General features: G+C 42.4%; 1 long non-coding RNA gene across 1 annotated transcript; it reads right to left on the bottom strand.

Annotated features, from left to right (window-relative positions):
• Positions 1 to 715: 715 nt before the first annotated feature.
• LOC136446553 (uncharacterized) lies at positions 716 to 2,694 on the bottom strand. Its single transcript, XR_010757590.1, has 2 exons — positions 2,427 to 2,694; positions 716 to 1,631 (listed from the first exon to the last, which is right to left on the bottom strand). It is a non-coding gene; the product is annotated as an uncharacterized lncRNA (long non-coding RNA).
• Between the last annotated feature and the right edge of the window lie 12,251 nt (positions 2,695 to 14,945).

Below are 14,945 nucleotides of genomic sequence, written 5' to 3'. Positions count from 1 at the left end.
CATAGTATGTCCGTGGAGCAAACACTTTGTCAATTTGCCACTGTTCAGGCATTGACCCCGACATATTGCCCGCGACAAGGGATGGAGTACTTCTGTACAAAGCAAGATTTGTCAGCACTTTGGATATAAGGCTACACCAAGTAATTTTTATGGATGACGTCCTTTGGAGACCCTCAATCTAATGCGAGAGCGCGAAAAAAAAGCAAGAAGGGCCGAAAAAAACAAGATGCCTAGATTTGAAATATAATAGTCGACGACACATGATAGGACACAACTTGAATGAGAGAACACAGTTTAACAACTAAGAATTCTTTTATTCATCATGTAGTTGAACAGCAGTTGTTGTCCTGTCCTGTTTCTTTCCATATCCCATTGATTTTGCAGGCCTGCAGAAACATAGTATTTTAAAAAGGAACTCTTTGGTCATAGTTACAGGAAGCGGAATTTCTTGGTTTTTTTTCTGGGAACAGACCAAAATCAATGCGCGCGCAGACGTCATCCATAAAAATTACTTGGTGCAGCCTAATCAAACAACAGGATGTGGATATCCTTGCTGACTGGTAGAGTGAAAGATATTTTACGTCACTTGAAACTGCATCACGTCTGGGTTATTGGTTGTGTTTCGTGGTTGATTCATATGTTTTAAGTGAGCTATCATCGTTAAGTCTTTGCGACTGACAAGGCCACATAGTGGACCATTATGAAACATGCAAGATCCTTTTGCAAGTCCTGTATTTCCTTCCTTTTCAAAATATATTACAAAAGACAAAAGGATCTAACATACATGTATAGGATAGTGGGTCTCACGCTCACATAGCAGTCATGGAGCTTCAAGACAACCATGTACATATTTGAAGACACATATACAGCTAGAAGGTGTTTATCATGTTTTTTTTACCTTCGCGTCGAACTTCTTCCCTGACTAAAGATGACCAGCCGTGCATGGGTTAAAATCCCTTGACATAAATTATAGAAGATGTATGGGAACCTCTTATCAACATACAGCGGCCTTTTGGAGAGTTAATACATGTCCTGCGAGCTTATACTTCAATACTTTTAAGGCCCGCCCACAAATCTACTTTACAAGTTCACCTTAGATGCCATATTCAGTAAATTGTATCTATGCCTCTGTATCTATACCACTCTCAGTATCCCTAAAATTTAAATCAATTCTCTCTTGTTGTGTTTGTAATTGCTCATTATTAATGTAAAATAATTGTCTTATTCTCTCCACCCTACACTCTGCAGCGTGCAAAAGGAATTAATGATTTTGGTGGCCTCGACATCCAGCAAACCCATATAACTAAGCCGCACAAGCCCCCACCGAGCCAGAGGCACAGTCCCCGAAGTCTGGGTTTCCAAGGGGCTTGACGGCTGTGAAACTAACAGACCTAACAAACCCTGAGTAAGCTGGATGTTATGCCCTTGCCAAAAGTCTTTACTCTGTCACATGTGTTTATATTGAGATGTGTATGGTGGTCTCATTGAAGCAGCTACTGTTTTTGTCATCAAGGAACTGGTAATGTTGCAATCCGATGTAGATATTGGCTTGACTTGCAACACTTGCAAGTGGACACCAGAGATCACCAGACCCACGCGCCATGCTGAACAACATCATAATCCGGGTTGACCTGTAGGAGAGAAATACACATTTTAGTTTTAATAAAACTCGTTGCACAACATTTGAGTATCTTTCAGTAAATGAGAAATTTAATAAATAAATAAGACCATAGAACGAACGATTTGACTGACCACATCAATGTAGCAGATAAGACCGGAGCTAGATATTTGAAAGAGTGCACATTTGCGCCTCCAATTGCGTACAGACATAGTGGTCCGAAAAAAACTGACAAAATTGTACTGACTGATCTAATCTCCAGGTATTTTTAAAAAAAGGAGAAGGGGATAGCGCGTACGGAGCTGTAAGTAAACAGCTTGAATCTACAACAACAACAACAACAAACGCCGAATTTCTTGCATTCCCTGTCGCTATTCTGTTGTGCAAACCGCCATAGTGTAAAATAGGCGATTTACATATGACCACGCTAACCCGGCCCTTTGTTCTCTTGACGTAAGGATTCCACCGACCGACCTATGAGCGCAAGAAAATTACAGAAATTTGTCTTCGGCCACCAGATTCCAACGAAAATTCAACAATGCTTACGTTACACGCCGGCACTGGCGACAATTTCGGTCAAAAACATTATTCGCGACATGTTTACCGCCAGAGTATTTTCCCCTCAAACGTCCGCCATGGCCATCACGAAAAAAACGATAAGCAACGTCGGAAACATATTTTTTACCTCACCAGCAACAACTAGAAAGTCAAGTGTACTGACTCATCACCGAAGCAACAACAGCACAGGATAACTACATATTTTAAAAGAAAAAAGAAGACAAAATACTCTGCTCTGACAGTGACCCACCTTCGCCGAACAATGGCCGCCCTGCACTGGTCACATCTCCGTACAGGACGGACGCACTTCTCTTGTATCAATGCGCTTTGACGCCTGAAATGCCGCATAACTCCAAAAGAACGACAAAAGTGTAGCTTTCTTCGCAAAAAAATTGCAAACAACAGAGTAATTTTGTCATATCTTCATGCTGAATATCCAACCAGACGTCCCCTATTCGGCTGCACTATTTTATGACGCGCATGTGTATGTTCTGTCTGGGAGGCTATTCGGTGACGGGTGGATGATGACGTAAGATTACTAAGAAGCGCATCGCGGCTTACTAGGGGTTTTACGAAACACATTTCTTTAAAAAACATGGAAACCATTCAATAAACCAAGGATAAACCAAATACTCAGCTTCCTGATAATAAAATCAAGACACAACAAGCGGCATCAGTTCTTTTCCCTTTGCTACAAAATATTTGCTGTAAAATATGCGTAGATATGGCGCTGACGTGTGGAAAATGCTTTGTATGCCATCGATAAACTGTGAATGTGAAGTTATATGATTAGGCTTCTTATTATATTATAAACAGAGCGCCTCAATGTTTTCGAAGGACAAGTCAATCTGTACCCTCCAATTCAAAACAATGGAAACAGGCAGTCATCACTCCGATTCCTAAAAAGTCGCCGGCCTCACTTGATAATCTACGGCCCATCTCTCTAACCTCAGTTCTCATCAAAGCATTTGAATCGTTTGTCACGAAATGGGTTCTCCAGGACGTGGCCAATGTACTGGATCCCAACCAGTTTGGTTGTAGGAAAAGAATTTCCACCGTCCACTATTTAACTGCTATGGTGAATTCGATCCTCCTCGGTGCCGAAACCCCTAAAGTATCCAAACAATCCTCTTAACAGATTTTAGTAAAGCCTTCGACAGAATCAACCATACCACTCTGATAAATAAAATGCTACAATACGGCGTGCGCACTTCAATTTTGCCATGGCTCTGCAATTTTCTCAGCAACCGTTCACAGTGCGTCCGCTACAATGGCATAACCTCAAATTGGAAAGATATTTCGTGCGGCGTCCCCCATGGGACAAAATTAGGCCCCATCCTTTTTTTGATTTATATAAATGATGCCCTCAGCGAAGACGTTTTAGACCGTTATAAATTTGTCGACGATTTATCAGTTTGTGAAAGTAGAATGTTCTATCAACCCAGTCTTATACAAACATCCCTCGATAAATTGAATAGCTGGGCCTCAAAAAATGACATGATACTTCACGGTGAAAAATGCAAGTTATTGATGATTTCGTTTATGAGAGACTGCCCCCTACCCCCCGAAATTTCACTTAATAATACGTCCCTGGAATACACTGAAACAGCACGCATACTTGGCCTATGGTTCTCTCATGACCTAAGTTGGGGAAAACATGTTGACATCATTACACAAAAGGCAAGCTCACGACTTTTTTGGCTAAAGAAATTAAAACGTTTTGGACTACCCATACAAGATCTTCTCGAATTTTACCAAGGGTACATTCGGCCCACTTTAGAATACGCCGCACCAGTCTGGAGCCCTAGTATCACTGCACAACAATCCATGAAGGTCGAGAGAATACAAAAACGAGCCCTGAGAATTATCCTCGGCCCCCAATATATATATCTTATAACGAAGCCCTAACACTTTTATGTCTCCCCTCCTTGGAAAACAGGAGGAAAAACCTTAGCCTTCGGTTTGCCAAATCCTTACTTCGAAATCCTACCTTCAGGAGTTGGTTACCCCCAACCCGATCGGACATCCACGCTAGAAATCTAAAAGGCGTACACCAACTTTGTATCCCTTTGGCAAAAACAAATCGCTATAAAAACAGTCCCATTCCATACTTTACTCATCTATTGAATACATACACCTGATAAAATCTCCCGACGTTTATTCATTTAGTTTACAGTTTGATGTTAGACATTGTTTCATCTTTCATCATTTGTTGTCAAGAATTTTTGTATTTGTTTTCTTATGCCTCGTACAATACGTTATCCCTTTCTTGTTTCTAGATTTTGAATAGCACTAGTTGTTTGAATTTAAGTTAGATTTGTTAAATGTAATACGCCTAATGTACGCAATTCAGCATCCTTTTCTGAGGACGCTGCCATGTACTTCAGCGATGTATGAATGATCGAATCAATAAACTTACTATATATTTACTTCTGATCGATTATCTATTTTTTATTGCCTGATTCTCACCATCCTTTTTTGAGGTTAAACTTGAAGTTAAACCAGTGATTTCAAACATTGCAGGTTCAAAAATAACGTCCTTTTGTAACAAAGGTAGCAGGTGCAAGGTAGGGAGGGTAGAAAACAACTAGTAGTAAGTTTTCTTAACTTCTGAGGCAGAAAGGAGAAAATAAGTCAGAAGCAGATATGGTGGTAAAAGTATTGACATGGACAAAATAACAACAAATCTATTAGTTTAAAAAATGTAAGCAAGAAAGAGTCAACACAACTTGGCAATGTTTGGATTAGCATGAAAAATTGTGTCTATACAGGACAGTTTGAGACAGCATATTCACTGGAGGAGTCTAATTAGCATACAAGGATTATGATCTTTTTCTTTGTTCTGTCAGAAGTTTTTCCAATTTGTAATCATCTGTGGTACCATTAGAAATTGGAATGACTTTCTAAATACAATTGTATCACAAAATACTAATGCTTGGTGCCATGTGAGCTTGTCTGCTTAACCAAGGAGGTTTTACATAAATATAAAAAAAAATCTTTGGTTAAACAAGGACTCTCACAGACTCTAAATCTAATGATAGATTTTGTTTGGTGGAGCAAGGGTCCGGGTGGAGCCCCTCTCATGCTGGTGCCAGTCCCAGGGGGGGGGGGGGGGTGAGTAGGTGTCGGGGAGTCCGGGACCTGGTTAACATTGTGTTTTGCCATTGTAAAGGTCATCTCTATGCCCTGGGCCTCGATATTTGAACGCAATCATCATTGAAAATTTCAGGTCCTTTGACATCACAACCACAAAGAACTGCCTTTCTAGAATTATGAATTAAGCGGAGGAAACTTAACGTTCCCTATCTTAAGGCATAAAACAAAAACATATTCATGGCTCAGGCACATTCCTAGCGAGACGCGTGTACATCAAATCATTTACACATCAGTTAACGATAACCTTATGGAGAGGACGTGTATGGAAACCAGTTTTCTACTATCGCACTACATAACAGAAGGATTCTGCCGCACTTACAAGGCACAATATAATATTTATCACGCTCTTTGTCATTGTCTATCATTGTGAAGGACTCGCTAGTATAATCATCTGTCTTCAAACTAAACTACATGTACCTGACTTGTGTGATGCTGCATTGTGTTGAATCCTTTTGTTGATAAAATTAAAGATTATATAAACCTGGTGACAAAGGCTGAAATACTTCTGAAGTGTGTTTTTCATGTATAAACATTTTTTTAATCTAAAGATAGAAATGTAACCAGTGTCTTCAGATATTATGTTACTGTTGCTTTCAGAGTTCTAACACCCAGGTACAACAGTACCCCACAAGTATATAAACAGACTCTTACAACGTCTTGGCATTGACTTTGCGACCAACTTCCACGACAGTGCACCGAAGAGAAGGGTCTTGTATGCGATCGACTATTTCAGCAGGTAACATAATATGACTACAAGCAATATCATATCACAATGAATGTGCATCATATATTTGACAAAAGGAATGTTGCCTCCATCCCACAGGTATTTTGTTAGAAATGTACCAATAATTATCTATTATGTTTCGCCAACGAAACATATTGTTTTTGTCAGGTTTCTTCTTCTCCTCCTTCTCCTTCTCCTGTCAAATCTTCAAAGCGATTCGAATTCATCTCGGTCGTCCGTGGACCAAATGAGCTGACATTTGGTATGCAGGTAGAGTAAGTGTGTATCCCTAGGTTTTTTTTTTTTTCATTTTTTTTATATAAGTTTTTAAAATGATCATATCGAGGTTTTTTGGTCATTTTCAGACAAAAGTCGCACATTATGGACTCCAGTGCCGTGGTGTTGAAACCGAAGGACCTGAAATTTGGTCTAGTTGTGCATTGGACATTTACCCAAAGGACCCCATTATTTTTTTCGCATACACTACTTCAAAATGATTTATTTTGCGATTTTTTAATGGAATTTTTAGTTATTTTGTGTCTCCCGCGGCGCCAGCGGCGTTTCAAAGCGGCAAACAATAGGCACGCTGCACATGGTACTGTATAAGCGATTGTGTGGTTGGTCAGCTCTGAGCCAATGAGGCAGCGCCTTGAATATACGCGTTCGGCCTGCCAGCACACCTGGCGAGCACGTGGTCCCTGCATGACAACGAGTCGTAGCTTCAAATCCAGTGGTAAGTTTTGCTTCTCGTTGACTACGGAGTGATCTTGGTGATAAAGAACAAGTAATTTCGGTGACAAGCTATTGCAGCTTTTAAAAAATCCTTATTAAGCCATTAGAAAATAGAGGTACTACTACTACTAGTATATGACTTATCATATATGTTGCGGTAAAAATTCACTTCCACGATACACAAACAAACAAATCTGCTGCGCATTTAGATGAAAGGCAAAACCAGATGAAGCCATTTGTCAACTTTGACTAATAATGGCTGTTTAAGAGTGACCATGTGAGAATGTTGTGACAGGTCCTTATCGGAAGCTTGATCACAACGCATATCTCACTGCACTGCACATGCGTGATCTTTTCGGCTGTGTTTGTCATCAAATCGCCAGTTACATATTTGGAGATCACACACATCTTTTCTTCGTCCATTCAACAATGACTGACCTTGACAACGCCGTGACGGCTCTGGAGCAGCTGTTCCAGCAGAGCGGGTATGTACACTTGTACGTAGACGAGAACGTGTAATGATTAGTTCGAAGTTAGAGCGGACTATGATTGAAAAATTTTGCTATCTTCCCGCTAATTCGGAATGGCGCTAATTCTCAATTTTCAACCCGGGCTTTTGTTACAACAAAGACACAGTTCACTGACACATGTTTTCCCTATGTTTTTACCATGTATTTGCAATTAGCCCACGGGCATGAACTTGCAATAAACTTCTTATTATCTATTGTTTTCTTGCCACGGGATATCGTGGCGACAAAACGATGCCCTCCATCAAAAGAACCTTCGCCCGGGTTGAAAATCGCGAATTAGCGCCCTTCCGCCTCAGGAGGCTAGTGAATATGGGATCTTGTCAAAATGTACACCACAATGAATGATAGAATATTTGATCAGAATAGGTTTTGATAACACATGCTTTATCATACGTGAGAGTGTCCTTGAAGTAAATACTACGTTCGGATGATCACTTCCTTGATAGAAAATTTGTTTCGTTCTCAATCCTGTTGTGGCATAATTGACATCTCTATTTCTCCGGTGACTTACAGACTCACGATGCCAGCTGGCCTGCGCCGTGTGCTCTTGCACATGGCCCACGAAGCTCCGGCAAACACCTTGCGCTGTTCAGGGGACTAAGGGTCAGTACAATATTGGGTTTGAAGTCGTTTCTGTGTACTTGTCTTTCAACTTGACACAGCCTTTACCAAGTTATGTTTATCATCTAATGCTGTGCGTGGAATCCTGAACAGGGTTAAAATCTTAAAATGTATGAGCTGTTTAAGATCTTGTAGCAATACATGTGGTATTGAGTTAATCTGATCTATTTGTTGGTTTGTCCCTTGTTAGTATGGATCTGACAGGACGATCGGGGCGGCTATCCGGGCCGCTGGGAGGGACACGCCCACCTACGTGTTCCCCGAGGAAGTGCGGTGGGTCGTCCGGGCACGGTTCGCCGAGGATCCCATCCGGCTCAACGACGGAAGGGTGGAGCAGCAGGGGGCAGTAAGTATATACTGTATAAACTTTCTAGAATGACTTTGTGTTTCAATACATTTGATATATATCTGTAGTAATACATAGCATTTTGGTGACATCTTGATCTATAAACAAGTTATTACTGGATGGAAATTTCCAACAGAAACAGTTCATACTTGCACCTTGAACTTAGATATATAGCGCACACACATCTATATTATATATAAGGGAAGAAAGTTATGTGAAAGAAATTAACAAACATTTTGAACGGATTGTGTTGCAGTCCTGTGTTACAGAATATCATAATATGTTTGCAAATTACTATGTTACCGTATTGTGCCAACAGTTTTTTTTTTCTTTTTAATTATTTTCCTGTACAGGTTCATCACGTCGATGTGGTGGACTTGGCCACCACAAGATGGCCTTCCTGCCGCTGCGGTGCCGGGGGAGGCGAGGGTGTGTCTGGTGGGCCTGTCCGCCGCGGGCGCCGGGGCGCTGCCAACTCCGGCAAACCCTTCAAGCGTGGCCAGTAGTCGTATACACCTTTCACTGCTTCATGTTTACTTTACAGTGCCGTTTTAATAAAGCTAACTAAACTTGATATGCTCTTGAGTCTTGTTCAAGTTGTGTGTGCCTCCTTATTCTTATTTCTAAAGACACCCTTTCTCATTTCTGTTCAGCTTAGCGCTCCATGTGTAGAATAGCTTCTGTTGTTGAGTTTCACAAACATCATTAGGACTATATCCAGGCTACCAAAACACGCCTGTGGCGCAGTGTGGGTCAGATGATCACTGTCTCTATTCCCTGGGCTGATCTAATGCCTGTAACATTATGGGTGGACATCAGAGTAAACAGTCGATGCTCTGACACACGGATTGTTTTGTTTTTTTCAAATCATGAATTTTCTTCCAACATTTCGCCTATAAAAATGTCTCCGGATACAAACCAAAACACATAGAATATTGTTATAATCATAAAATTCCATCCAATAATATCGACACTAGAATTTAGAAACGGGATACGTCACGAAAAGTTACGATCTTCCCTCCCAACATCTGCTTAGAGGTCAGTGATTAGTATGTAGGTCACGTCGGAAGCATGTTTGTAATATGTTTCTCAACCACCGCCATGGTTTTACCCTGGAATCCAAAGAATATGTACCGGCCCGAGTACAAAGTTTGTACGGCTAGTGGACAAAGTTTGTACGGCTAGCAGAGATAGGGTGGCTAGCGGAAAGTGTGCGGGGTAGTTTGTCGGGGGAACGGAGGGGTAGGCCCGGGTAACTCGGAGCGCGCGGGCCGGTACATTCCAGGGTAAGGTAAACAGCGTACGGGCTTTAGACTGCCGACTTAATCGGCCAGTAGTCCCGCTGAGGTGTGGCAAGTAGGTACATCCTTGTAGAGAACACATTGCTAGTCCAGTACGTTACCGAAGACTCTACGCTACTCTACAATAACCCCATTGGCAATCTTATCATAACAAAGTGTGCAGGCACGAGACCGACGAAGGGTCGTGATTGGCTGACTTTACGAGATACAAGACCAAAAATAATGTTTCGAAAGGGTAGTGTATCCTCTGAAGATGTTTATACATACGTACCAACGCTATAAAATCAGTTTTTCCGGTTAGAATCGCGTCGAGTCGGGCCGTAACTTGTGTACAGCATGAGAAAACATGGCCGCCATTCTCTCTCTCCACGGCGCGAGTGCGCATGCGCATAACGCTTCCAGCAAAGCGGCTGCGCCCCTGTGGGAGCGCCTGGGACAAACATTTTCGCGTATTTCTAGATAATTAATAGGAAAATTTATGGCCCTTTAATGGTCAGAAATATATACTAGAAGTATAAGCGCCACGATATATATTACTTTTTTAGCACTTAGAGAAAAACAATCAGCCGCCTTGACAACCTTAAGTAGCGCCGCAGTTGGGTTCCCGTCGTCAGTATCTAGTGTATCCAGAGTCGCTGGTGATGCTGGTTCAGTTGTTCCGTCCTCACCGTCGTCCTCCCCGCCATTGTCGGCATATGAAGGGACACCGGTAAAGACGGTGCCGGCACGGTCTAGCGCTCCGACACAGACGACCAGTACTAGCCAGGGTGCCCTCCCCTCTGTGTTGCCTGCATCTAGAGGAGCATCGGCTGCGGACAGCGTCTTGAGAGGGGGGTCTCAAACTGTTCCGGACCCGCCGGCCTCCCTATCCTAGTCGACCTTTAGCACGGGGCACCAGACAATTGTGGTCCCCTGGGACAGAAAGTTGCCTAAATTCTCGGGAAATAATAATATCAGGTGTATTAATAATAAATGGACCGGGAGTGAGTTTTGAAGAATGGTGGTGGTGGAAAGACGTTCAGGTTTTTTTTAGTGCCTGGAGCACACCTCCTGAACAGCAGGCACATTTGGTCAGGCGTCATTTAGAGGGGGACGCTAGACGTGAAGTGGCCTGCCTTACATCTAGAGAGCAAAGGGATATCACTACCCTGGTGCGCGTCCTGCGGGATGCGTACCAAGACACCGAGAGTGCAACGGATATCGTGGCCCACTTTTACGAGCGAGTCTTGTCGACGATATGCCATTGTGTTGCAAGAACTAGTTAAGCGGGCGAATAGAAAGCAACCCGGAATGGTAGCTGATCACGATCTGACCCTTCGTGACCGCTTTGTTGAACCTTTTGTATGAGTTGCCACTTCTATTACCAGTGCAGCGGTTCTTCAATATGACAGTCTTTGCGATGATAATTACCAGATTTATCATTCCATATACACCTCAGACAAGTGGTCTGTTTTATGTCTCAGTACAGTGTTTTTGAGAAGTACGTCAATGTTGCATTTAAATCATTACAGAAAATATTGGGGATGATAGGAAAGGTTCTGTCAAAACCTGGACCCAGCTTAACGGTAAGAGATGACAAACTACAACATGGTGTACATTTTGTCAAACTTTCAATTTGAATTCATGCATTGGACAAGGTATCAGTGTTATGAAAGAATTGGACTAACACTGATCATCTTTTCAGCAAGACAGCTGGATCAGGTCACGGTTTGCCAGGCTTGACCTCAATCAAAGCTGTGCTCCAGAACATGTGGAATACTACAGGACTAAGTGTCCACAGCCTGTCCGCGGCACAGCTTAGGGTTGTGCTGACCAAACGTGGCCAGGACACCGGGGGGGGGGGGGGAGCAAATGTATGATCAAAGTGATCAGGTATGTTTCAGAAAGATTGATAGTAATATTCTGTTGTAAAAAGGCTCGATGTTCCTGTCACACATGCATGGTCACTAATCCAAATTCCTTTGTTGAGAGATCCCACTGCCGCCAAATGACGATGAGGACAGTGCAGCCAGTGACCAACGTAAGTTAGTGAGATTCATTATTGTATCACTAACTCATATCTGGTATCTTATTCCATGAAGTCATATACATTGATTACCTATGTGGCAAGTCTTGTATGATCTTATTCATCATCCTAAATCAATATATCCATGATATCTTAACAGGACAATGAGGTTCTGGCTGTCCGGATGAAGGCGAGACCAGGTGGACCTGGCTACCTGTCCCCTGCAACATTTCTCAAGGTGGCCAAGGAATGGGGCCGGTTTTACCGCAAGGTCACATTTGACGAGGCTTGTACTATATGTACTTATTTCTTTTTCAAAGTTTACAAACAAGGGTTTTCAAATGTCATGACAGAAACGGCTGTAGTTTCTTAACTTACTTTTTCTTCTGTTTCTAGTCCACATCCTCATCTACCGGACTTCCTGTCACGCTACAATTGTATCAACATGTCATGTGAGAGTGTCGAGCAGGTACGTTTTGCATGATCCTTTACAGCAGTAAGAAATAATTTGAACTATATGATAATATAAGCTATACAATCTATAGGTTAAGGGCTCCAACAATATATCAGATTATCAGATTCAGGGACAAGTCAAGACTTCATCCCAAACACACCAAGTAAAGTAACATGGATGGGACCGTTTCAATTCTAATGAGGCACAGATCCAAGGACAAGTCAAAACCTCATCCCAAACACCGCAAGTACAGTAACATGGATGGGACAGTTTCGATTCTAATGAGGCACAGATCCAGGGACAAGTCAAGACCTCATCCCAAACACCGCAAGTACAGTAACATAGATGGGACCGTTTCAATACAAATAAGGCACAGATTCAGGAACAAGTCTAGACCTCATCTAAAACACCGCAAGTACAGTAACAGAGATGGGACCGTTTCAATACTAATGAGGCACAGATTCAGGAACAAGTCTAGATCTCATCTAAAACACCGCAAGTACAGTAACAGAGATGGGACCGTTTCAATACAAATAAGGCACAGATTCAGGAACAAGTCTAGACCTCATCTAAAACACCGCAAGTACAGTAACAGAGATGGGACCGTTTCAATACTAATGAGGCACAGATTCAGGAACAAGTCTAGATCTCATCTAAAACACCGCAAGTACAGTGACAGAGATGGGACCGTTTCAATACAAATAAGGCACAGATTCAGGAACAAGTCTAGACCTCATCTAAAACACCGCAAGTACAGTAACAGAGATGGGACCGTTTCAATACTAATGAGGCACAGATTCAGGAACAAGTCTAGATCTCATCTAAAACACCGCAAGTACAGTAACAGAGATGGGACCGTTTCAATACAAATAAGGCACAGATTCAGGAACAAGTCAAGACCTCATCCCAAACACCGCAAGTACAGTAACAGAGATGGGACCGTCTCAATACAAATAAGGCACAGATTCAGGAACAAGTCTAGACCTCATCTAAAACACCGCAAGTACAGTAACAGAGATGGGGCCGTTTCAATACTAATGAGGCACAGATTCAGGAACAAGTCTAGATCTCATCTAAAACACCGCAAGTACAGTAACAGAGATGGGACCGTTTCAATACAAATAAGGCACAGATTCAGGAACAAGTCTAGACCTCATCTAAAACACCGCAAGTACAGTAACAGAGATGGGACCGTTTCAATACTAATGAGGCACAGATTCAGGAACAAGTCTAGATCTCATCTAAAACACCGCAAGTACAGTAACATGGATGGGACCGTTTCAATTCTAATGAGGCACAGATCCAGGAACAAGTCTAGACCTCATCCCAAACACCGCAAGTACAGAAACATGGGTGGGACCGTTTCAATACCAATGAGGCACAGATCCAGGGACAAGTCAAGACCTCATCCCAAACACCGCAAGTACAGTAACAGAGATGGGACCGTTTCAATTCTAATGAGGCACAGATTCAGGGACAAGTCAATACCTCATCCCAAACACCGCAAGTACAGTAACAGAGATGGGACCGTTTCAATACAAATAAGGCACAGATTCAGGAACAAGTCTAGACCTCATCTAAAACACCGCAAGTACAGTAACATGGATGGGACCGTTTCAATACTAATGAGGCACAGATTCAGGAACAAGTCTAGATCTCATCTAAAACACCGCAAGTACAGTAACATGGATGGGACCGCTTCAATTCTAATGAGGCACAGATCCAAGAACAAGTCTAGACCTCATCCCAAACACCGCAAGTACAGAAACATGGATGGGACCGTTTCAATACTAATGAGGCACAGATTCAGGAACAAGTCAAGACCTCATCCCAAACACCGCAAGTACAGAAACAGGGATGGGACCGTTTCAATACTAATGAGGCACAGATCCAGGGACAACTCAAGACCTCATCCCAAACACCACAAGTACAGAAACATGGATGGGGCCGTTTCAATACTAATGAGGCACAGATTCAGGAACAAGTCTAGACCTCATCCCAAACACCGCAAGTACAGAAACAGAGATGGGGCCGTTTCGATTCTAATGAGGCACAGATCCAGGGACAAGTCAAGACCTCATCCCAAACACCACAAGTACAGAAACATGGATGGGACCGTTTCAATACTAATGAGGCACAGATTCAGGAACAAGTCTAGACCTCATCTAAAACACCGCAAGTACAGTAACAGAGATGGGGCCGTTTCGATTCTAATGAGGCACAGATCCAGGGACAAGTCAAGACCTCATCCCAAACACCGCAAGTACAGTAACAATGATGGGACCGTTTCGATTCTAATGAGGCACAGATCCAGGGACAAGTCAAGACCTCATACCAAACACCGCAAGTACATAAACATGGATGGGACCGTTTCAATACTAATGAGGCACAGATTCAGGAACAAGTCTAGACCTCATCCCAAACACCGCAAGTACAGAAACAGCGATGGAGCCGTTTTGATTCTAATGAGGCACAGATTCAGGAACAAGTCTAGATCTCATCTAAAACACCGCAAGTACAGTAACATGGATGGGACCGCTTCAATTCTAATGAGGCACAGATTCAGGAACAAGTCTAGATCTCATCTAAAACACCGCAAGTACAGTAACAGTGATGGGACCGTTTCAATACTAATGAGGCACAGATTCAGGAACAAGTTTAGACCTCATCCCAAACACCGCAAGTACAGAAACAGAGATGGAGCCGTTTTGATTCTAATGAGGCACAGATCCAGGGACAAGTCAAGACCTCATCCCAATAGGGGGGGTATTAATTTCAATTTTGTAAAATACGCATTTCAAAATATAGATCTGGTCTATCTAAGCACAGAAATCACAAAATTTGGGCAATCATTGGACTCTAACCCCCCTGTACATACCCCTTGAAGTTTGTACATGTTC

Source organism: Branchiostoma lanceolatum, chromosome 12 (assembly GCF_035083965.1).
Source record: "Branchiostoma lanceolatum isolate klBraLanc5 chromosome 12, klBraLanc5.hap2, whole genome shotgun sequence".
NCBI lineage: Eukaryota > Metazoa > Chordata > Leptocardii > Amphioxiformes > Branchiostomatidae > Branchiostoma > Branchiostoma lanceolatum.
The sequence above is the reverse complement of the archived record's forward strand: the minus strand, read 5'-3'. Positions and strand labels throughout refer to the sequence as shown.